Below are 24,121 nucleotides of genomic sequence, written 5' to 3' on the forward strand. Positions count from 1 at the left end.
GACAATGAACCAAGCAATTTGATTTAACTGTGTGTGTGTGTGTGTGTATCTTCAGTCAACATCCTCTTTTCTCTCTCCCTCCTTTCCTCACTGGTTGTGGGTTTGTTCTTTGATGAAAACTAAACATGGGTTGAAAAGACAAGAGAGAAACCAGAAGAAAGGTACTTTAGAAGAACAACATATCCCTTAACATATCCCTTTATCTTCCTTTCTGAATGAAACATTGAACAAAGAGGCATATGGAGACCATAGCACCGAGTTTTTATTTTCTGTTTGTGTAAACAGAAAAGCAAACCAAAGTAATTTGTGTGGACATCACTGAGTATTATGTACCTGAAAAATACAAAAAGATCTGATAAAACAAAGTTCAAATATCTTTTTATGCATTTCAACCCCCTTTGGGATGTCAACCAAGGGAGTATGCTCTTGTATTGTACATTTCTAAAGAAAGTCAGTTTTGATAGTTTTCATGCAGGAGAACAAATGCAAAGGTTTTCATCAGAAGAGTAAAATACTTCAAATATCTGCTACAGGATCACAACATTAAACTGAAAAAATTGTAGTCCCATATCTTGCATTTCAAGATATTTGTCCAGTGATTATTTGTCATAGTTACTAGTAATTCAGTTCTTCTGAGATACCAAACCAGTATCCATCACCAGCAGTGTGGTGGCCACTCTAGGACTTGGAGAGCATCTTCCATTTGAGATATACATTTTATTGTTGCCCAGTTATATCCGTTACCTAAGACCATTGATTTATTTATCCTAATGGTAGGGTTAGTTTTGGTGTACAAGAATAACAATCGTGATTCAGAATGATTTTTAATGATCAATTTATTCATCTCCTTACTATAATATTATACCTATTATTTTTCTAGCTGAAAATAAAGACCTTAAATAGCTTATTGTAAAATAAAAATGAAAACTAAAGAATCCCCCTTAATGTTAAACATAGCAATACAAAGGTAATATTGTGCATGCTTAGTGAATTTAAAGTTAACATTGAAAAAGTGAAGTGGTAGATATTTGTTTTCTTGAACTCAAGAATAGATAAAATGGACAGTAAACTATAGAAGGAAGAAGAATATAGATACAATCATGAAGGATAAAGACATTTCAGTAGAGTAAAAATTTAAAGGGTTATAGCAGTGGACTTTCCAATAGTAATTTACTGCTGTGAAATCTGACATTGAGAAAGAGTGACAGCAAGAACATTTTAAGCCTTTGATTTATGGATTTGGAAACACTAGCTATAGTTAGTAGTAGCATGGGCTACCAGAGAATCAGTTAATCAATCCTGCATGAGCAAGGCAGACTGCTCTCCAACAAAGTGATGATCAGCAAAAAGAAAATGATGGTATCTTGGGTGTACAATACAGGTTAAAAAGGATAGGCTAGAAAATATTGTGTTTGCAGGAAATGGAACAAATAGGATGGATGGATGGCAAGAAGTTAGTGGAGTATACTTGGAAAAGCTACAAGATAGATGGTGAGCACATCATCAACAGGTATTGAATCTGATTCAGAACTACCAACGTTAGTCCTCCTCAATCTATTTCATTCCCCATACTGAGTGGGAATTTCGAGATTATGGAAAATGGATACGCACAAACAGCTATAAAGACCATTCAGAAACAACAACAAGTGGACAGTGCATGATTTGGACAGTGATTGGCATTCCTCAATATATCCATAAGATCCCCTAACTCTACAGGTTGCACTGTTTACCAACTGACATTTCAAGATGCTGGTTATTTTCTATAAAGCACTTTATGGTTATTTGAGCAATCATCTTTTTCTTGTTATTTCTGTGCCCTGATGAGATGAGGCAAATTACACATGATTTGGTTTCCATAAACTAAGACCAGGGAATTGTGATTCTTCTGCTTTGGCACCTGCCTTCAGAAACCATATGCCCCCAGAAATCCAGGTGGCCCTTACCATGGGAATGTTGAGGAAGCTATTAAAGACTTGATATTCTCCCAAGCTTTGAGTGTAGGGTGACATTTGAGCCTCTGTTGGATGGATTTTTGTTTTTTTGTTCAAGGTTGTCTTTGTGTCATCATTTTTTCTCTCTGTTTTTTTCTAAGAAAAAACTATCTAGTGTTAGTAGAAGTCAGATGTCCCTTTACTTGTATAATCAAATAAAATATGTATAGAGATTTTCAGTCATCCAGGTCACAAAGACTGGACTTTCTGGTTTTTCTCTGAAGATGTTTTGCTTCTCATCCAACAGACTGACGCTGAAGAAGCTTCTTGGATAAGAAGCAAAATGTCTTCAAAGAAAAACCAGAAAGTCCAGTTACCTCTTGAAAAAGCACCTTTGGGAGAATCAAATAAAATATTTTTTAAAAATAATATGCATGGTATTTTATTCTAAAAAGTAGTCTAGGGGGCAGAAAAAACATTTTCCATGCAAAAAATTTTCAAATACAATTCATAGCATCTCAGGTGTACTGAGGAGTTCCCCCTTCTGAAGTTATGGAAAGTTACTTCTAATCTACAGCAAGGTAGACAAAAACTGTTTCAATTTGGGGTAGATTCTTAGGTTCATAACAGCAATGGGGAAAAAACTTCAGCACTATTTTTAAAATATTTTTAAATGGACAGAGTGAGAAAGTTTGCAATATATTATGCTTTTAACCATTGAAATAGTTTTATTTAAATCAACATTTGTCAACTTTTCTCCCTTCAGGATGTATAAATTGTAGCTCCCAAAATTCCTAGTCAACATAACTACTGAGTATTCTGAATGCTGAAATCCACATATGTGGGGGAGGCTGATTTAGAACAACTTTTTCCAGGCTGGTGTCCTTCAATTATATTAGCCTTTAGTTTTCATCATCTCTAGATAGCACATCCAGTTGTGATACATTTTAGAGGTGCTTGAAGCTGAAATTTGGTACTTCTAAGTATCAATTTGAAGAAAAATTGAGGTAAATATTGCAAGAATTTCCTAGGCTGGAGTAATCAAAAAGAAAGAAAAAAACCCTAACAATAACCCATAATGTTTTGCTATATATAAGATCATGAAATGCAGGAAGGGATGCTTAGACTTCTACTGCAGTGTTATGGTGGCCATTAATCTTGTTTTGTTTCCTGTTTTGTAGGTGACTTTCCCTCCCACAAATTTATGTTGTTGACCACAGAAATTAAATCCAGTTTCTACTTCAAGTGCAATTTATTATTTATCTGCCCTACTTTCTTTACAAATACAATGGCTATCTGGTCATTCTTTTTTAATCATCTTTGCTCTTTCTGTTCCCAGATTTTAAAGATTGTGGACCATTATGTAACAGATGGTCTGACAGACCTTCAAGTTTGGCGCAGAAAATAGTAGCAGTGGTGTAAGTAATCAGAAAATAGACGCTCATGAATTTTAACTCTCTTCTAACAAAAGAATTCAAGGGGGCAAGCACTGATCTATCGGTTGCCGAAGTAATTAAAAGACTTAGATGGCACTCTTGGACATAGCATCTTTTCACTGTTACAGGCTGTTTATACTGGATTAGCCTTGTTCATGGCCCACTCATTTATATATGAATAGCACTAGAACAAAACAAGAAGCTAGTCTTATTCCAGAAATTGATACATTCCAACAAGCATCAATCAAGGTTCTTCTTTTAGCTTCAGATGAAAACTACAGCATGATATCACGACAGAACATATCAAAACAAAAGAATTCACAATTTTCATTTTCAGTTTTAAAATGAAACTGATATTGCTCAAGGAAAGGTAAGCTATTGGATTAAGTGTTTATAGGTTCCAACAGCTGAAATAATAAAACCAGCAAAGTTTGGTTGGTCGGTGTAGCTATTAACTATTAGGGAATAATTTTTGAATTTCAAAAATATTCTGTAATATTATTTAGAAACTTTTACAAATATTCTTTCCTTTTCAAGACTATTAATATTTTTCCAGTCAAATAATAGATAACTGCTTGACTTTTTATTGATCTTTACAAAGAGGTTTTTAATTGGAATAGGGCAATTTTCATTGTTGTTATTAGTCAGTGTGGTGTTCTTCAGCTATGTTAGACTATAAATAAATGAAAAATCTGGGAGACAAGAAGATAAAGTTACATTACTACAACTCTATCCACAATATGCTATCTAGAATCAACTATACAGGATAATTCTTTAAAACCTCCACAATTAATGCAAGTTCCTTCTTGGACCAAAAGTCCCTTCTCATGCCTTAATCAGTTTCTATGTGGATTATTACAATGTGTGTTATATGGGGTTGCCCTTGAAGAACATTCAAAATCTGCAATTGCACCAGAATGAGGTTGCTTTACATACCTAATACCTCTGCTGGACAAGGTGTGTTAGTTAACCCAAACATGCTTTTTCAGGAGGCAACTGGACTTTCTTGGTTTTTCTTTGAAGACATTTTGCTTCTCATCCAAAAAGCTTCTTCAGCTCTGACTGGATGGTGGGGAATGGAAGGATTTATATTCCTTGCAGATAGCTGGTCAATTGCATTTTTTTAGAGAGTTGTTGAGGCCACTTGGAGGTTTATCTATGTCCTCAGGGTCACCTAAGTAGTGCAAATAAATGTGAAGCCTTCTTGGCTGCAGGATGTTTTCCTGGCCTGTGTCCCTTCACTGTTGAAGACAGGCACAGGGCTGTTGGAGATGGGTTTATGTTGTTGCATCTCAAACTGAAGTGCAAATGGTTTCTGTAGTCTGCAATTTTTCTGGAAATCTGTTCATTAGTTAACAGCAAGCAAAAAGAGCTGTGGTGGCCCAGTGGTTAGAATGCAGTATTGCAGACTAACTCTGCTCTCATTGCCAGGAGTTTGATTTCTTCATACCTAACCAGCTCAAGGTGGACTCAGCCTTCCATCCTTCCAAGGTCGATAAAATGAGGATGCAGATTGTTGGGGACAATATGTTGATTCTGTAAACCTCTTAGAAAGGTCTGTAAAGTATTGAGAACCAATATATAAGTCTAAGTGCTATTGCTATTGCTATAATTCAAGGGGCTAGTAGTTACCTTGAAACTTTTTAGGGCCTGGCTATTTAAGAGACTACTTTTCCACATTGTTTCTGCTCATCCAGTAAAATCCAATAAAATGGGTGTGTTTCAATTCCCATCTTTAAGGGTCTAGGCTAACTTGGCATGGCCAACTCGCCATGGCCATCTCACTGTGGGACAACTCAGTGCAGGATAAGAGTTACACTAATATCCAAGAAATGGTGGAAGAGTTAAACTAATATCCAAGAAATGGTAGAATAGAATCATTAAAGAAAGGACGCAAAAGGAGGGACAGAATGAAATGCAAATGACAAACATTAAAATATTTTCAATTATTTTAAATACTTAAATTGAATTGTTGAATTATTCCACAGTGAGTTGTCTGATGGAAAGTTGGCCGTACTGAGTTGGTCACGTCAAGTTAGCTGCACTGAGTTGTCCCATTCCACATCTTTAAAGCAATGCCATCTTGTGGGACCCAGAAAAAAAATGCTACTTACACTGTGGCCCTTGCCTTCTGGAACAGTATCCTCCTGAAGATTCAAGTAACTGCAACCTTGTTTTTCTTTAAATGAGACTTGCCTTTTCTCCCAAGTTCTGGATTAGGTGGAATCTGTGTTTTTTGAGCATAACTGTTAATGTATTGTAGTATGCTCAGTGGTGGGCTGCTGCCGGTTCACACTGGTTTGCCTGTACTGGTAGTTCTGACCAAAGGCTGGGCTCACCCACCTGCCCCGGTGCTGTCCTGTCCTATATATCTCATTCTCTGGCTTGCTCGCCCCACCCACACAGCCCAGCTGCTCTACTCACAGTGGCTGCCACATGCATGAAATAGCTGTGTGTTTTCAGCCAGGCATTGCGTGCTCACATTTTCAGTTCTGCACTAGGTGAACCAGTTGTTACATTAGGTGCAGCCCACACAGGGTATGCTGATCCCTAGACCTATGAATATGAAAGATGTTTGGCTTTGATCATATAGTCTTACTTGCCCCCTTTATTTTTACTCTTCTTAAAAATATGTTAAGGTTCTACTAAATAAAATTAAAAAGGCAAACTTTTAAAAAACATTCTGATAATTTTGTTTGTGGAGATACATAAAGTTACCCACCTTCCAGGTCATTTTTATCAGCTGTCACATGTGAGAATTGTCTGAGGGCAGATAAATGCAAGAATCAAATTCTTATGAGATCACTGGGACAATAATAGACTGGTCACTGGGGAGAAATTATCAGAGTTGGCCCACTAGGTTGGATAACAAGAGAGACACTCTTCTTGGCTTCCTACTGCTGTGACCCAGTCCATCTGCTTCTCTCTGACCATATGTTGAACAACTATCAAAGACTCCACAGACACTGGAATGTTACACATCAAATCTACTTCAGTTTCTCTGAAATGTCATAGAAATGCTACTGTTCTGAATTCCTCTTTCAAAAAGGGATGTTTTTACTTGGAGTTTAAGACTTGCCTCAGAGTACTGATATAAATAGACATTGTATTTTTATAGAATATTTTGGATTTAGATTTGGAAACATTAAGCCTATGATGCACTATACTTTTACCAGATAATTTTAATTCTTTTATTGGTGAATTTTAAAAAGTGGATATGAATGTATTTGTAGTGGCAATAATATAAAGGGCAGATATATTTCAGTGTCTTATATACATGTGTGTGTTAGTGTGCATGATGCATACAAAAAAGTGAAGAGAAAGTGCATCAGGCAAATAGCTAAAAATGAAAACCAGTTTAAGATTCAGTTTGAGACAAGACCTAAACCAGTCTGAGATAAGACCTAAAATGTCAGATATATATTTTGGAAAATATTGCTGATCGTCTTACAAGTCACTAAAAGTAGTGGATGGGGAGTATTTTAGCTAAATGTATTTCATCTTCATTATCATTTTCAGTCAGTCAAAGGGAAGGAAGGGATTTCTGCAAATTGAACTCAGTTTCAGATGATTATTCTCATAAACAATCCATCAGCTAAAAACAAAACAAAACCCAAACTTAATGGTTTGTGCATTAATTCTGTTTTCCAGTTGAGTAATGGTGAAACTATATAACCTAAGTATTGGCTCATAATAGTTTAAATAAGCTAGAGCATAAATATTTGTTCCAAGTAAAAAAAATCTACTACTCACACAGCTTCTGCTTTATACCATCTATAAAATGAAAAAAAATTGCAATCTTGAATTAATTATGGAACTCATTGGTCCAAGATGCACTGGCTACAGGCTTTACTGATTTTATTAAAAAGAAGGTTAGACATTTTATGAGAAACAATATGAATATTTTAGTGAAGAAACCACTTAAAGAAATATAATTCTTTATCGTATGTCATTGACATTAAACAATAATTTTGTTTTTAGACTTAGCTGATTGGTTTGCCAATAGAATTTTCCAATCTGGTTTCCAATCTGAAGCAAAGGGGAGTGGGTTTATCCAGTAAATGCTAACCTAGATAATCATGAAGTATTCTAATTGGTTACTCCAACTCTTTCATTCTCAATATTCCCTAATAACGTTCACTGGGCATATTCTAAATCAGTGTTTTACAACCTTGGCAACTTTCATATACTTTAACTTCCAGATTTCTGAGTACTGGAAGTCCACATATATGAAATTTGCCAAGGGACTAAAAAAAAAAGGAACCTTACTTGGGCTCTGAAATTCTGCAGTCTAGGTATGACATGGCTCTCTGCAGAGAGAATGAAATACCACCATGGAAAAGCTCACTGTAACAGCATTGCCAAAAAGGCATTAAGAGTTGTAAATCTAATCGTATGAAGTTTCTCCTTCGGAAATATTGAATTGCTAACTAGGGCATACAAAACCTTTGCTAGACCAATACTTGAATACAGCTCATCTGTCTGGAATCTGCACTGTATATTGGACATTAATACAATTGAAATACAAGTATTTCACGAGAAGAGTACTACACTCCTCTGCTCGCAACAAAATACCCTAAATCACCAGGCTTGAAATTTTGGGCTTGGACAACCTTGAACTATGCTGCCTAAGGTTGGACTTAAGCATAGTACACAAAATTATCTGCTACAATGTCCTACTAGTCAATGACTACTTCAGCTTTAACCACAACAATATAAGAGCACACAACAGATACAAACTCAATGTAAACCGCTCCAAACTTGATTGCAGAAAGTATGACTTCAGCAACAGAGTGGTCAATGCCTGGAATGCACTACCTGACTCTGTTGTTACATCCTCTAACCACCACTCCTTTAACCTTAAACTATCCACTATTGACCTCACCCCATTCCTAAGAGGTCTGTAAGGGGCATGCATAAGCGCACAATCGTGCCTACTGTCCCTGTCCTATTGTCCCCATTTATTCATACCTATTTCCTGCATTCATACTCATGTTTATTCTTTTACCTATTATCTTGTAAGCGATTGACAAATCAAATAAATAAAAATAAAAAATAAATAAAATAAAAATAAAAGGACAACTAATTTGAAAACATCTGCTGCTGATGTCTCCTCAACATAATTTGTCCCTCCAGCATTCTCCAATTTATCACTTAGGTTTTTAATAAAGGCTACCTATAGATTTCTCATCCCCTTCATGATCTGGATTCCAATACATCTGCACAAAAGCACAAATTGAGCGAAACACTCACTTCTCCCTGTTTCACATGTTTATTATTTGTACACTGTGATTCTTAACATGGAAGAGGGTTATATGCTTTTTAGAATTGACATTTGGGCAATAAAGTTAATTGGGTTTCTATGCAACTTATGCAGTGCTTAAAAGATTAATCATTCAATCAAAGCAAGGAAATACGTGCTCTCCATATTATACGAGTTTCAGTGTAGCTGCCCACACATATATCCTAGGAAAAATTCAGATGCAGAACTTAAATAATTGAAGAAGTGGTTTCTGATAGTGAACTATTTCTGTTTTAAGTATATTTTAACAACCAGTTATACACCCCCACACACACAAATTTCCAGGCTTGTTTCCAGGAAAAGTGGCACTGTCCAAATATAGAATGCACAAAAGAGGCCACAGACTATTGGCTGACGCTCAAACTGTGGAGAAGATGCAAGCTTGAACTTGCTTGGAGCTGAATACTGTTATCTTGTCAGTAGACACTGCCTTCAGTCTCTATCTGTTTGGCCACTCTAATTAATGATCTTTTAACTGGACTGTCAGTCCTGTTTAAACCTGAGTCTTGCCAGTTGCTTCCTTCATCGGGCCAACCAATGAGAACCAGGCAAGTCATTCAAGCCCCCCACTGTCCCAGTGGCTCTGAGCCTATAGCAGCCCAGTTTAATAGGGCATTCAGAGCTCATTAGGGAGAAAACACATCAGGAGTGACCGCTCCACTACCACACATTGCCACTAATAGCCTCAGTGAACAGAATTGTTTCTGTTTCTGCTCACTTGTTGTTCAGTCTTTTCAGTGTCAACAAGTGGTCATGTCGGCAGGAGCTCACCATTCGGCCCAGCAGTTTTATCCGTTGCTCTTCTGAGCCAGACTTGTGTCCTCTAGCATTGTTTGGCCTACAATGAAGCATGAGCAATTACAAAGGCATCACAGCCATTCATCATCAGCTCACGCATTCGCCCGGCAATATTGGCTGCCAAACCTTCAGCCCATCGGGTTGGCACAGGGAACGAATGCCCATAAAATACAAATCATTTCATAGATTAACCCCTCCCTCAACACGCCTCATCTCCAGAACCAGAACAATCGGAAAATCGTGATTGAAATGAAAATTAAATTGGGTAAGGGAGTGGTTACAACTCTCTCTTACACACAGAGGCACAAGCACATAGTACAAAGAAGTTGGAAGTAGAGGAACATCATGTGGTAGAACCCACACACTCAAATAAAATGTCCTAAAACTTAATATTTTAAGTTGTACTGGTTGAAGGAACAGTTAACTCTCTCCCACTGAGTGCAGTTGGAATTTGAGGTGCGGGTTGTGCTCTATTGGTAAAATGATTGCCCTTCCCAAAAATAGCTAACAACATATTCTTGCACATGGACTAAAAGTAATTCAGCAAGACTCACACTCAAATCAATGTGTATTGAATTAAAGCTTTATTTATTGTATCCACATTTGTGAATGAGTATGCAATCTGCAAACATTTCTTTTGAAATAAGAATCTCTGTAATAAGGGGAGGTAATTGTCTGCAGGTCAGCATGTATAGGAAATTGATCCAGTGTATGACAGTAATAAATGAAAGTATTTCTAAATAAAATATATATTTCTAACATATGTTATAGGAGACAGCAAGCATTCTTTCTTTTATGATTCTGCTTGCCTTTGCAAATGAAACATATTAAAATATTCTTAAAATTATTTTCAGATTAATTGATGGTGAGACTTCTTTTGATAAAAAGAGTTTTTCAATTAGTGCAAATTAATAATCAATAGAGTGTTATGGATCTATATATGCTAGTAAGTGATCATTTTTTTAAAAAAATAGTGATTCCTGGAAAATAGTCAAACTATCCCATCTCATAGTATCAAATATTATATCTGCCACATTCAAAGTTACATTTAAATACATATTATGGGGCAAATATCCTTAACCAGATCTCTGAATTCTATACTTTAATTACAGATATATCTGAAGTGCATCTTGACTCTTCTTGAGCAAAATGAAACTGAGGAAACTAAAGTTATTCTACCTCTGTCCCTTTTTGTTCCAACTGCATTTGTTTTCTATTGCAAATAATAGAAGGGAAATCATTCATCATAATTATACCATCCTTTATTGCAGTAGCGTTGGAAGAACTGGAGGGGAGGACAACTAAAGACAACTGCAGCAGAGACAAGAGCTGGCAAGAACACTGGCTCTTTGATAATTCCTCTCTGGATAAGAAGAGGTCTTGAGATAGCCTACAAGTGATCCAGATGGTTGCTCCTGGTGAGGAGACTTCGAGGCAGCGGTCTCTGGTGGGTTTAGAGCTCTGGGAGAAAAGGGAATAAAAACGCAGTTGGGCTCTTTTGAAAGGACCCTAAGTTTGCATCAGTGGTGGGATTCAAAAATTTTTAGTACCGGTTCTGTGGGCGTGGCTAGGTGGCATGGTGTGGTGGACATGGTAGGGGAAGGATACTGCAAAATCTCCATTCTCTCCCCTCCACACTAACCTGCTTTCCAGCTCTGGTCTCCTGTGCAGGGCAACAAAAGAAGACCCAGCCAATCTGCTGGGACTCAGGAGGCAGAGAATAGATGTGGGCGGGGCCAGTCAGAGGTGGTATTTGCCGGTTCTCCGAACTACTCAAACTTTCCGCTACTGGTTCTCCAAAATTGGTCAGAACCTGCTGAATACCACCTCTGGTTTGCATACTTCCTTTTCAATCACTTTTGGAAATTGCTTGTTTACTGGTTTTCAACTATTAGAACTTTTTGGATTGACAAATCTGAACACAATGGGAGAGTTTCTTTCAATTGTTCATCATCTATTCAAGATTTTGATAGCACTAGTTACATGATCAAAATTCAGGTAGCCTGCCCTAACTTAAGACTTCAGGGGCAATTTAACCACCCCTGCACACCTATCTCCCCCTTCCCCCTCTCTGCCCTTTTGGCTGCCTTGCAGAGCAACAAGCAGCCCAAAAACTGTACTCTGGCTCTGTGGCTGCTTGCCTCAACAGGCACAATAAAACATTCCTTCACTCTTCAGCAAGTATTTATTTGACCAGCTGCCTTTTCTCCTGGTTTCCTTCTTTTCACCTTTTGTACCCATTGCCTTGCTGTCTTTGTTGTGTCCTTTTCAGACTTAGTTCTCTGGCAAATGTTTCCCACATGTGGCTAAAGCTTCACTAAAACTTCACTTCAGAAAGATTTGCAAACACAGTGCAACTAACTAAAGTTAGGGTATAAATCCAACACAGTTCTAGGCTGCATAAACAGAGGGATAGAATCAAGATCATGTGAAGTGTTAATACCACTTTATAACGTCTTTGTAAGGCCATACTTGAAATACTGTATTCTGTTTTGGTTGCAAAAAAGGATGTTGAGACTCTAGAAAGAGTGCAGAGAAGAGCAACAAAGATGATTAAGGGACTGGAGGCTAAAACTTATGAAGAACGTTTGCAGGAACTGGGTATGTCTAGTCTAATGAAAAGGAGGACTAGGGGAGACATAATAGCAGTGTTCCAATATCTGAGGGGCTGCCACAAAGAAGAGGGAGTCAAGCTATTCTCCAAAGTACCTGAGGGCAGGGCAAGAAGCAATGGGTGGAACTAACCAAGGAGAACTTAGAACTAAGGAGAAATTTCTTGAGATTAGAACAATTAATCAGTGGAACAACTTGCCTCCAGAAGTTGTGAATGCTCCAACACTGGAAGTTTTTAAAAAGATGTTGGATAACCATTTGCCTGAAGTGGTGTGGGGTTTTCTGCCTAAGCAGTGGGGGGTGGACTAGAAGACTTCCAATGTCTCTTCAAATTCTATTATTCTATTCCTATTCCTATTCCTATTCCTATTCCTATTCCTATTCCTATTCCTATTCTACTCTACTCTACTCTACTCTACTCTACTCTACTCTACTCTACTCTACTCTACTCTACTCTACTCTACTCTATTCTATTCTATTCTATTCTATTCTATTCTATTCTTCCATTCCATTCCATTCCATTCTAGTATCTAACCTTCTCTTGGTTTCACAAGGTAAACCAGATAGGAATCACAATCAGATGAGCTAATTCTACTTTATTGTAAAGTTACAGTGACAGAATCTTGCAAGTCTGAAAGTGTAACTCTCCTTGCCCACCCAGGTGAGGGCTATCCTGTCTCTGATCTGACCATTCCCTGTTACACCTCTGCTCCATGAGCTGCATCAGTTGCCAGTTTGCTTCTTGGTCCATTTCACCATGCTGGTTCTGACCTTTATATCCCTTCAGGGCACGAGGCCTGTTTTTTTCAGGGCCCACCTCTTCCCAATTACATCTGTCTGTGCCATCAGATCTGGCAAAGGAAGTATGCTGCAGGTGCCATCTAATAAGAGGTTTCATCTGGCAGGACACAGGAAACGGATCTTGTCAGTCATGGCATCCACTCCGTGAAACATCACTTACCCCTCCCAGTATATCTAGCCCAGTATTGTTAATAGGGTAACTGTTAGTAGTATTTTGTGAAGAAAATTGTCTAGGTGATGTTAGAAATACAGGAATTATACTTTCATACTTAGATGTGAGAAATGGGAAATACCTCACATCAAGTTCTAGTTAAGTTGATTTATTGCTCATTCCCATACTGAGGAATCTAGTCAACTAATTAGACCTAGATAAGAGTTAATGGAATTCAAGAGGGGTTGGACTTAAACTGCTTGTGAGAACATCGTGACTCCAGGCTGATTCCTCTTTTGACTCCACCCACAGGATCTCCCTCTAGTGGAACAGCTTCCCTTCAGAAGTTGTGTGTTCACCATCACTAGAGGCTTTTAAGAAGAGACTGGACAGCCACTTGTCTGGAATGGTATAGGTCTCTTGCTTGAGCAGGGGGGTGGACTAGAAGATCTCCAATGTCCCTTCCAACTCTGTTATTCTATTTTATTTTCTTTATCTTACTTACTGACACACTTGATGATATTTGTCTAAATCGATGGGTGGACTAATACAATATAGGCATGAATGCTCAATTATTTTCTATTAAATGAATTGATTTTCAGGATGACTAGATGGTTTGAAACATACTCTTTCAGTGTTCATATTTTTGTAACACAGCCCTTTGTTCAAAGAATATACCAAAGTAAATAGATACAAATATGCTTACAATTCTTATTTCAGAATAAAATATATATAACAACATATGTTTTTGACAAGAGAAAGAGGGAGGGAGATATAGAAAAGTAGAAGTGGAGAAACCACAACTCCAATCTTAGAATGTAGAATCCAGCATGATAACTTTGAGCCAGTAGCTCTCTTTCAACTCTAGACTGTGAAATTCAAAAAAACAAAATATTTGCCAATTTGCAGTGGACTAGTAAGTAGTGTTATATACTCTATAACCTTCAATGATCTTCATCCTGGGCTACTAATAATAACAATGGTCATGATGTAGCTCTTCTTTTCTGCTTTCATGCCAGCTCGGGCACCAGAGAAGGTTTTTATATTATTTAATGTACTTTCCTACCAGACTGCACAGTTAATAATAATCGTTCCTTTTGTGCTTGATTTTATGTGGACTACTTTATAGACTACTTGGTTTTATCAAGGAATTTTGTTTTACTTACAGAGCCTGATGTATGTTATGTTAGATCACAAATTTTCATGCTAGGAAGAGCAAGCAAGCCCAACATTTATCCTCTACCCATTTAACTTTTATTCAGAGGAAAAACAAAGTATTGCTCAGAAGATATATAAAGATTTGGGCTACAGATTTCCAAAGAACATAGAAATGTCTGCTTTTCAAATAACATCTGGAAACCTGAATCTGTTGCATCTCTTTTGACAGCCAATGCAGCAATATTAGTGGAATCTACTACATTAAAGGAAATACTTGAGTGATAAGAAGAAAAAATAGACAGGGAAACAAAGTTATGTCCTGACTTCTAATGATTGTTGACAGACCCACAAGGAACTGAAAGAATAGCTGATCCTGGCTGGTCAATCACATATTTAACAAACAACATATGGTTTTTGTCTTGAGATTATGCAAGATGACATAAAGGAACAATGACTAAGGAGCCTCTGAATGTGCTTTGGGTGGCCAAGGAAGTTGGCATTTTAATAGATTTCCCTGGAAACCTGCTGGAAAGGTAATCTAATTTCTTAAATCTAATTTGGGATCCTGTCACAAATCTTCACCTTATCTTTTACTCATCCATCTTTCAATTTTTCAGACAAATAGCATATGTACATAGACATCAATTAACTTAGTTCTTTTCAGTGACTGGTGTGTATTTAACTTGTTAAGGATGGTTTACCAACTGTATCAGGAATGTGGGGGGGAAAAACCCTTCTTTGAAAGAATGTTAAGACCTGCCAATTAGAATCATCTAAGAGTATGGTAATCATCTAAAAGTAAGGTCTCTGACAGAAAGCCACTTGAAGAGACTAGAAGCATTTGAAATGTGGATTTACAGATGGCTGTTACATATAAGCTGGGTTGACAAAATCAGTAATGAGGTGATAAGTCGCCTGGGAAAGCCAAGGGAAATCATTAAAACTATTAAAAAGCAAAAGTTAGAATATTTCAGACACTCGGAAAAATATGGCATACTTCACTTAATCCTCCAGGGAAAGATTGAAGACAAATGAGGTCCAGGCAGAAGAAGAACATCATGGCTTCCAAATCTAAGGGACTGGTTTGGACAAAACTCAGCAGCACTTTTGTGTGTGGCTGTTGATAAAAATAGGATTGCCAACATGATCGCCAACATCCGATGATGGATATGGCACAAGAAGAAGAAGAAGAATATGTTGCAACTCTGGGGATGGTTGGTGGCTTGAGAGCACTCTCACCACCTTGTTAACCTTTTAGCCTTCTGAATTTTTAAACTCTGATTTTCACTTTTAATTTGCCATTGTTAAGCTTGTTTTTAATTAAGGTCCAAAAGGACCAGAGATCATCAGTATAGTGAACAGTTAAAAATCATCTCAGAAGATAAAGGCAAACCACTACTATAAATGCACAATCGTGCCTACTGTGTCCCTGTCCTATTGTCCCTGTCCTATTGTCCCCAATTATTTGTACCCATTTCCTATATGAATACTTATGTTTATTATCTTGTAAGCTATTGACCAATAAATAAATAAAAACTAAAAATTAAAAAATATTGTGCCAAGAAAATTTCATAATTCTGTCTGTGTCAAATTAGGAGTCCAATCTCTTTTAAGAACTTCCTTATCTTCAAACAAAAAAATATGACTGAAAGATACTTCAGCACAACAACAAGAAAAAACTATGCAAGAACATATATTTGAGCTTGTTAAGTGTATTATTCATGGTTCTTTGAGAAAAAGACAAGTTTAATTTTTCAAATGAATCAGACAAAAAAGACATGAAATTAAAAACCTATTCTAAACTATTTATATCATGAACTTCTTTGTCCTAAAATGTTATTGAAAACCAGTATATCCTATAGAAGACAATAGTTCCACTAGGGTTTGAATATGCATGCTTTATTCATTGTGTGCATATCCATGCAGAGGTTTCGGTAGATTGCATTAGAAGTATCTTCCACTTCCAAGTGATCTTGACAATGCATAATTTGTCCTCATATCCTCTCCTCATATTGTCCCCTGCATGGATTGCCCCCGTGACTAGGTAGGACAGATGGGGAGGAAGCTAACCACAATATTGCAAAAAGACAAGCAAGTGGCCAGACAAAGAGATCTGAACTCATTGGTGCCTCACACAGAAATGAATAAGGACACACATTCAACTTTGCAGCTACTAAGATTGTTGGATGAGCAGGCACAAAAACAGCCAGTGAAGTGATTGAAGCCTGGGAAACAGGCCCCTCATCAGTCAACAGGATTGCTGATTTACCACTAGCCTATCAAGTACTTAGAAGGCAAGGGTGGACAGCACAAGCAAATGACAGCTAATGACTTAAAAGCCAACACACCCCAATCAACATCTAAAAAGCCACTTACAACAGGCACTATAAATACCACACACATAACAACACACACTCTGCTAGAGAGAAGTTCCCTGAAGATGGGTTCCAGCACAAGTCCAAAACCTCTGGTCCTGGTGACTGACCCAGATTGGATTATCCTGGGACACATATATTCACCTTCATTGGTGACCTTCAATCCAATTGATTTTCAGTAAACAAATGAGGATTTTCTCAAAGATTTGGCCTATTTCCTGATCCACTGGTGCTCTGTGATTCAAGGAGGTAAATTGGCTGAACCTAGAGCATCAGTTGCAGAAGATCAGGCATAAATATGAACAAATATTGGAATAAGCTCATATGCTTGTCTTTATTACAGTGATTGATGCTTGAGTGTTGGAGATTTTTTCTTCAACTCGCTGTGACTTATTTAGTAGAAGTTTGGGAGATAACATTTTATTTGTTTGTTTATTTGTTTGTTTGTTTATTTATTTTGCACCTATTCACCATGGCGACTCAAGGCGGCTCAACATCACCCCTATGTGCTTGGAATTAAACATCTAATCATCAGAAATCAGTGAGATGATGGGGACAAGATTTTGCTAAGGCATGTGGGTTTCTGAGCTTTGAATAGATGGATGCGGTTTTCTGTAACATGAGCTCAGCTACTTTGGAACAGATCCTACTTTTTCTTGGCAAATTCACCTAGGATGGGGTGAATGGTACTGCACACTTTTCTGAGCGGGTTATTTGTACCAGTTGATTTGAAGATGGTGGTGTACCCCTTCTGAAAAAAACATCCTCAGTTTAGGCAATATCCATCTAACAATTTCCATCTCTTAGGCAATTTCCATCTGACTTTCAACTTTCCATTTTTGGGTAAGAGCATTGTGAAGATGGTTGTGTGGGGACTTTCCATAAATATCTTCAAGCATAGTCAACTAAGACATCTACTGAACCTGGTGTCTTCCAGGTATGTTGGGATTTTGAAAGACAGACCTACAGTTAAGTCTCGTTTTTATTCCACTTATTCATGTACTCACAATCTGGGCTCATAAATGATCTCTATTCTAATTCTGAATGGTTTCATTTTTTCACTTATCTTGTTTCTACCCATCAGTCTATGTGACCTAATAGGATTTTTTTTTGTCTTTTATTCATAATGTTGCAGTTTTTGTAAAACTCATTCTGACCTTTTCTAATATTACTCTGCAGCATAATATGCATCCTATAAACTCCTGCTTTCATACATACAGTATCCACTACAATCTAGATTACACCAGTTCATAGTTTATAACATATATTGTACGCTTTTCATTTAGAATTAAGCCTATACCTCCATTTCCCTATATGTATTCATCAATTACAAGATCAGAAAAAATATTTTGATCTTTGAATATTTCTCCTTATCCTTGTTTAATTATTCTTCCTTCCTTCCTTGCTTCCTCCCTCCCTCTCTCCCTCCCTCTCTCCCTTCCTTTTCACTATTCCTCTTTTATTCCATCTTGCAATTTTGCATATAGCATGATTGCTACTGTGTACATTCATTACATAGATACTGAGCTCCATCACCCATCATGCTTTGGTCAAAACTTTCCTAGAATGCAAAAATATTGCTACAATAGTAGTAATATTCTAATTAATCTTGTTACAAATGCTGTGTAGGCATCAGGAAGGATATCCAGCCAGTAAACACTCAGCTCCATTTGGTCACCCCAAATCCATGCTGAATAAAAGAATTAAAGGGTAGTAAAAAGGAAAAAAAATCATTTTTATGTCACAACTATTGTTCCTGCTAGTAGTAAGGATAATACTTTGAGCATCTTTTGGCCAGTATGTCATAAATCCAGCCAAAGCCTAGTTATATGCAAAGCATGGTATAACAATCTGTATGAATGAATGCTCATGCTGTTCTCTACAAGCAAGAATCTTTTTGTTAATCTTCCTTAAAAATCAATATTCTGTTGCTTGCATTTCATGAACTAGAAGAAATATGTACAGGACTAACATATCCTCTGGATATATGTTAGTTTCACAGCTGCACTTTCATCAGCCTCCAAATCTTCCTACTCCAAATCATTAGCTTGTTTTAAGAGCTAGTTATTGGAAGTTTGCATCTTCAGATTTAAGTGGCTTTTTTTAAAGCTAAATATGCTTTTCATGGTTGTTGCTGATTTCATTCCAATCATATCATCTTCTGTTAAAATACTAAATAGCACGACATAAAATGGGCAACAAATGTAATAAATAAAGGATTTTCTGTCTTCTCCTCAGAGGTGAAGGGGATATTATATCTTTTTTCATTTAAAAAAATAATAATCCAAGGGTGGGTGAGAGCTTGCATAGGAAAGGAAGGGCAAAGGAACGACTTCACACTGGAGTAAACCTGAGACCTAAATTCAAGAGCCAGACAGTTGAATGAACCGGATAATCAGGGTATTTTTGACAGGTGCGGCAGCCTTCCTTATAGCTGGCATATAATCATTACCATTTTAATAAGGCTCTAATGGGGGGCTGATAATTCAATGGGGTGTGAAGATCCCAATTCAACTCCCAATCCCACATGAATGTGGTAGAATTTGTGTTCTTTGTTTTCGTCCTTTGTACCCCTGAATGCCAATAATTACTGGCTATAGATTTTTTTTTTAAAGAAAATCTTAGAACTGGAAGCTAATTTAGCTCTCCTAATACTACACAAGAATGTCAATACTCATAAAAAAAAGAGAAGCTAGCAGGGATTGTGAAAGTGTGTTGCTTGATGTGTGTGCATTTAATACACTTGTTGGTGTTGCAAAGGTCCTACAGCTGAAGAGGTTTGGCTTAGCTTAGCACATGAATAATACAGTCACTGTTTCCTTAAAGCACCAGGGGCTCCCTTTCATTTTACAAGCAAATGCTATACGTGCACCATAGTGGTTGAATTGTGCAACAGTCCGTTTCTTGTTTAAAATGCTACTTCAAATGTCCCAAAATGCTGCTTTTGTTCCATCAGCACTGATTTAGCTGTCATTCATAGAGCATAGCTAGCAACTCAGAGAGCATCATAGTTAATACTTTAAACCTTTACCAATATCAATAATCAAATAAACAGAACTACAGAACTACGTATGTATAAGTGGGTAAACCTGAAAGAAATCCCTAAAAGAAATTGTTTCTGCCAATATTGTGGAAGCAGGAAAACAGCTGTCATTGTGATGGCTGGAGTATGAGATCAAAAGAATTAATATATTATGAATGATGTGAATTTGTGTGTATGTTTGTGTGTAGGTAGACATTTGCAAAAAAAAAATTCTGCCCCATTTTTCCACAAAATGTACTAAAATAATTATAATAAATCATTCTGCAACCTAAAAATCAACACGGGTACAAAATAATTGTCGTTCTCCTTCCCTAACTTGTGAAACCATGTCAATGATGAAAAGGATTGTGCCATTTGAATAGGATTTTAAGGCAGCTTTCTTGAGTCTGGTACTCTTCAAATGTCTTAGATTACCTTACTATTGAGATATCCATATCAAAACAACAGAAGCAGCATTGTGCCAGAATACTGCAACCTCCACTCCTTTCGTACCTTCGTGCCATGTCACAACACAACGTCCAAAAGGATTGGCTCTCACAGCACAATGGCATGCTGATTTCATTATTTCTCCACATTGTGAGCCCTCCTGCAGTTGTCTCTGCACCCATCATTCAGAGTCTCCATGACCATAATATACTAATATTGCAATATCATTCCCAGGGAGGGTCTTCTCTGCAGATAATTTTCCATTAATGGGGCAATCTCCCAAAGAAATCCAAATACCAAATACCCCTGCCCCTGCCCTGTGGAATACTAAGTTTACTATGAATGTGCATATGGAATACTATGTTTACTAAGTCTGCATTACTATTACTATTAATCCTCCCTTCCTTTCATCCATCTCCTCCCACTTATGACTGTATGGCCGTAACTTTGTTGCTTGTATCCTAATGATTTTTATTAACTGTTTCCTAGTATGATTCGATTGCTTATTGTACCCTATGACCATTATTAAGTGTTGTACCTTATGATTCTTGACAAATGTATCTTTTCTTTTATGTACACTGAGAGCACATGCACCAAGACAAAATCCTTGTGTGTCCAATCACACTTGGCCAATAAAGAATTCTATTATCCGTCCAAGTGAGGTGGGCCCCCAGTCTTTGAGCCTTCAAAAAAGGAGTTAAAATATGGGGTTTTGCGTGTGAAGCCTAATGGAGCACACCATCATAGGGCTGGTTAGCCCTGTGAAAGTCTTCCCTTCGCCTTTTAACTAATCTCAATTTCTTGTCTCTTCTTGAAATGTTTGATTTTTTATATACACTGTTTAATATTTTGATAATTTATTATATAGCACTTAGAGTCCCCCCTTTGAAAGAAAATGTGGTCCAAAGTGTGGTCCAAAAATGTGGGGGGGAAACCCAAATGTTTGAAGGCTGAGGCAGGTTGAGGATGGCCAGCCACTGATGAACACCTGAGCCAACCAATGGCTTCTTATGGGACAAGGAAGACCTTCAAATGCATTGTATGTACAGCGTCTTTTTGCCCCAATGACTCTATGAACTAGGATTCAGATTTACTTGAGACTGTCCAGTTAGCCATGTTAGAGTGTGACTGAAAAAGAAACACTAGGAGAGAGAAAGTTTTGTGACTCCAGCCCTTTAATAACAGAAGAACTTAGCGTTGAAAAACTGGCCATGGTTCACCCAAGCCAGACGTCCCCAAACTTGGCAACTTTAAGACTTGTGGGCTAAGACTTGTCCACCAGTCTTAAAGTTTCCAAGTTTGGAGACCTCTGACCCAAGCTGTAATGTAACCTTAATAAAACCTGTGAGATTTAGAATAGCAAGAAAATGTGACAGTAAAGATGATTTAGGAGTCAATTCTAATAAACAGTCCACAATGCATAATGTTGAGCTACCAGTTGAAGCTAAAAGGTTTCTTAGTTGGGTATTAAAATCTGTTATGCTTTAGTGTTATATGTTGTGTGCTAGCATTATGTACCATGCATGTGTGCTTTTTCTGAGAAGCTTGGCTTGATCAGCTCTATTCATTAACAATGACTAATGGGCTTATTATTACTATGAATGTTACTGAATTCTTTACCTTGCTAGCTTCAGTGTTTCATTCCGCTAACTCTAACAAGGCAGGGAGCTATCCTGATTGCAATGTTCATGGAAGAAGAAAAGAAAATGCTCACTAGAGATACCTAGAAGTCCCTTTCCTGAAATTCAGGTTCAATATGTCTTTACTGTAAAACTATATTTTTACATTAATAAATGTAAATAAAGTTTAGAATGTAAATAAATGTAAATAAAGACCAAATAATAAAGTTCATGCTCCTGCTAGCATTTCAATCTTTACTGGAAGAAATTGAGTCACCCACCCTGACTTTTTAAAAGTAGTCAGACGGACACAATACAGAAGCCTGATGATGGCAGATGAGATTCTGCTGAAACGTTGCTACAACTTTAAAAGAACAACTACAATGACGTGGGAAAATACCCGAACCAAGCCGAATACCATACATGTAAGTACCGCAAAAACTATATATATATATATATATATATATATATATATATATATATATATATATATATATATATATATATATATATATATATATATATATATATATATATATATTGATTCCTTCCTTATTATTTTTAAAAAATAACTCAGGGCAGTGGACATACCTAATACAGTACTCCTTCCTCTTCCTATTTTCCCCACTACAACAACTCTGTGAAATGAGCAAAACTATAATTCATAATCTCCTACTTTTCAAGCCAATGCCTTAACTATTACACAAAGTGTCTCTCCATTTGATGAAGAAGAATTTAGTACATAGTTTCAAAGTGTTGTGAGAGATTCCTGCATGTATATGGATGCAAATCTAATGTAGGTAATAGAAATCCTATTACATTCAGTGGGAATCACAAATGGAGAATCAATGCAATACTGATTGAATGAAAGAGAAAGATTTTTGCCTCTTTTGGCAGAAAAGGAAAAAAAAATAGAGCAAGGACATTTCATACCAATTAGTCAAATGACCTGGGATGAATGTAGAACAGACGATAAAACATTCAACATAAGAGCTCCATCAAAACACTGCAGATTATTAAATATGGATTCATTCAGGACAGGTCTTCTCAGATTAATTTTTTCACTGCTTTAAATTCAATAGTTTCTTTAGAAATTTGTGGAAAAATGGTTTGATACATTTTGACTTCAGTAAAATACTCATGACATAATTACAGTGGTAAGCTACTTAAAAGTAGGCTAAATGGCTTGACAAATGGTGAGCTAGCAGTTCTTCATCAAACTGAAGTGGGATGATAAGACATCAATCCTTGGCCAGATTTTGAAGAAATAGCAGCACAACACAAGTGATGTCTGGCAATGCTGAGCAAAGCATGAGGCAGAATGCCATCCCTTACAGCCACCTAGATAATTATTTTGGAAAGCTATCTTTGAGCATATTGATTCTGCTTGCCACATTTCCCACTGTCAGCTTGCCTCACTCTTTACCTGCTTACAAACATGTGGAATTTATGTCATTTCCCACAATTTGTCTGCTTGCTTGTTTGATTAGGTAGAACAGAAATAGGATGTTGTGGAAGTATATTTTTTTGTAGTATCTCAAGAAAGCATAGTCAATTATGAAACTTCTGAAGGACCACAGATTGTGAACTTCTGAGGCACAGACTACTGGGAGATAGAATGAGATACCTACCAGTGCAATGTAACAAACTTGAACGATGACATCTTTGCCAGAAAAATAATACAGCACATTTATAGCACAATACAATGCAGTTGTTTTACCTCCATAAGATTCTGGCTTTAACCCGTCGGATTTCCAAAATTAATGAATCCCAGATTACTCCTCACTTGCCATTCTGCTATTTTCAAGAAGAAACACTTGGTGACTCAGAGTGAATCAGGAGCAGTGGACATTAAATGGGAAAAACCTAATCCTTCCCATAGTCTACATTATGAACAAACCACATATAATGTATGTCATTTTTTTCTATGTTTCCCCACTTTTTTGTTTGCTTTTCCAAAATCAGAACTCTTTTGCAGTGAGATTATTATCATGCCACTTTCTGAAAGGGTATAATGCTTAGATACAGTGTACTTTTTAAAGATAGGAGTTTTTCATCAACTTGGAAGACGATTTTTTAATTTATTCAGTGGCTCCTGTAATGTTACTATGGAACTGCAAGATTAAATTCTAAGTATTACATATAACAAGTGAGTATATTTGATAACATAAATCCAGTGACCTTCCTGTTTTAAACAAATTTTGATGGGTAGGAGTGAAATAAAAATTTGGAGTTAATGAAAGTTATGCAACATCTTTCTAACTGCTTACTTCTTGTAGTCATCTATCAACGTTCCTAATCAATTAAAATCACTTTTGCTACACACATTTCTGAATAGTATTTAGGTAATGTTGCTAACATTTAGTTACTACTCTACACTTAAGACACTTTGACAATGTACAGGTTAAGAATGTAAGCAGATTAAAAACAGACACATGCTAAATACCTTCATGAGGAACTTATTCTGG

This window comes from Notechis scutatus, chromosome 6 (assembly GCF_049901735.1).
Source record: "Notechis scutatus isolate UNSWTSFEM ecotype Mainland chromosome 6, rNotScu1.2, whole genome shotgun sequence".
NCBI lineage: Eukaryota > Metazoa > Chordata > Lepidosauria > Squamata > Elapidae > Notechis > Notechis scutatus.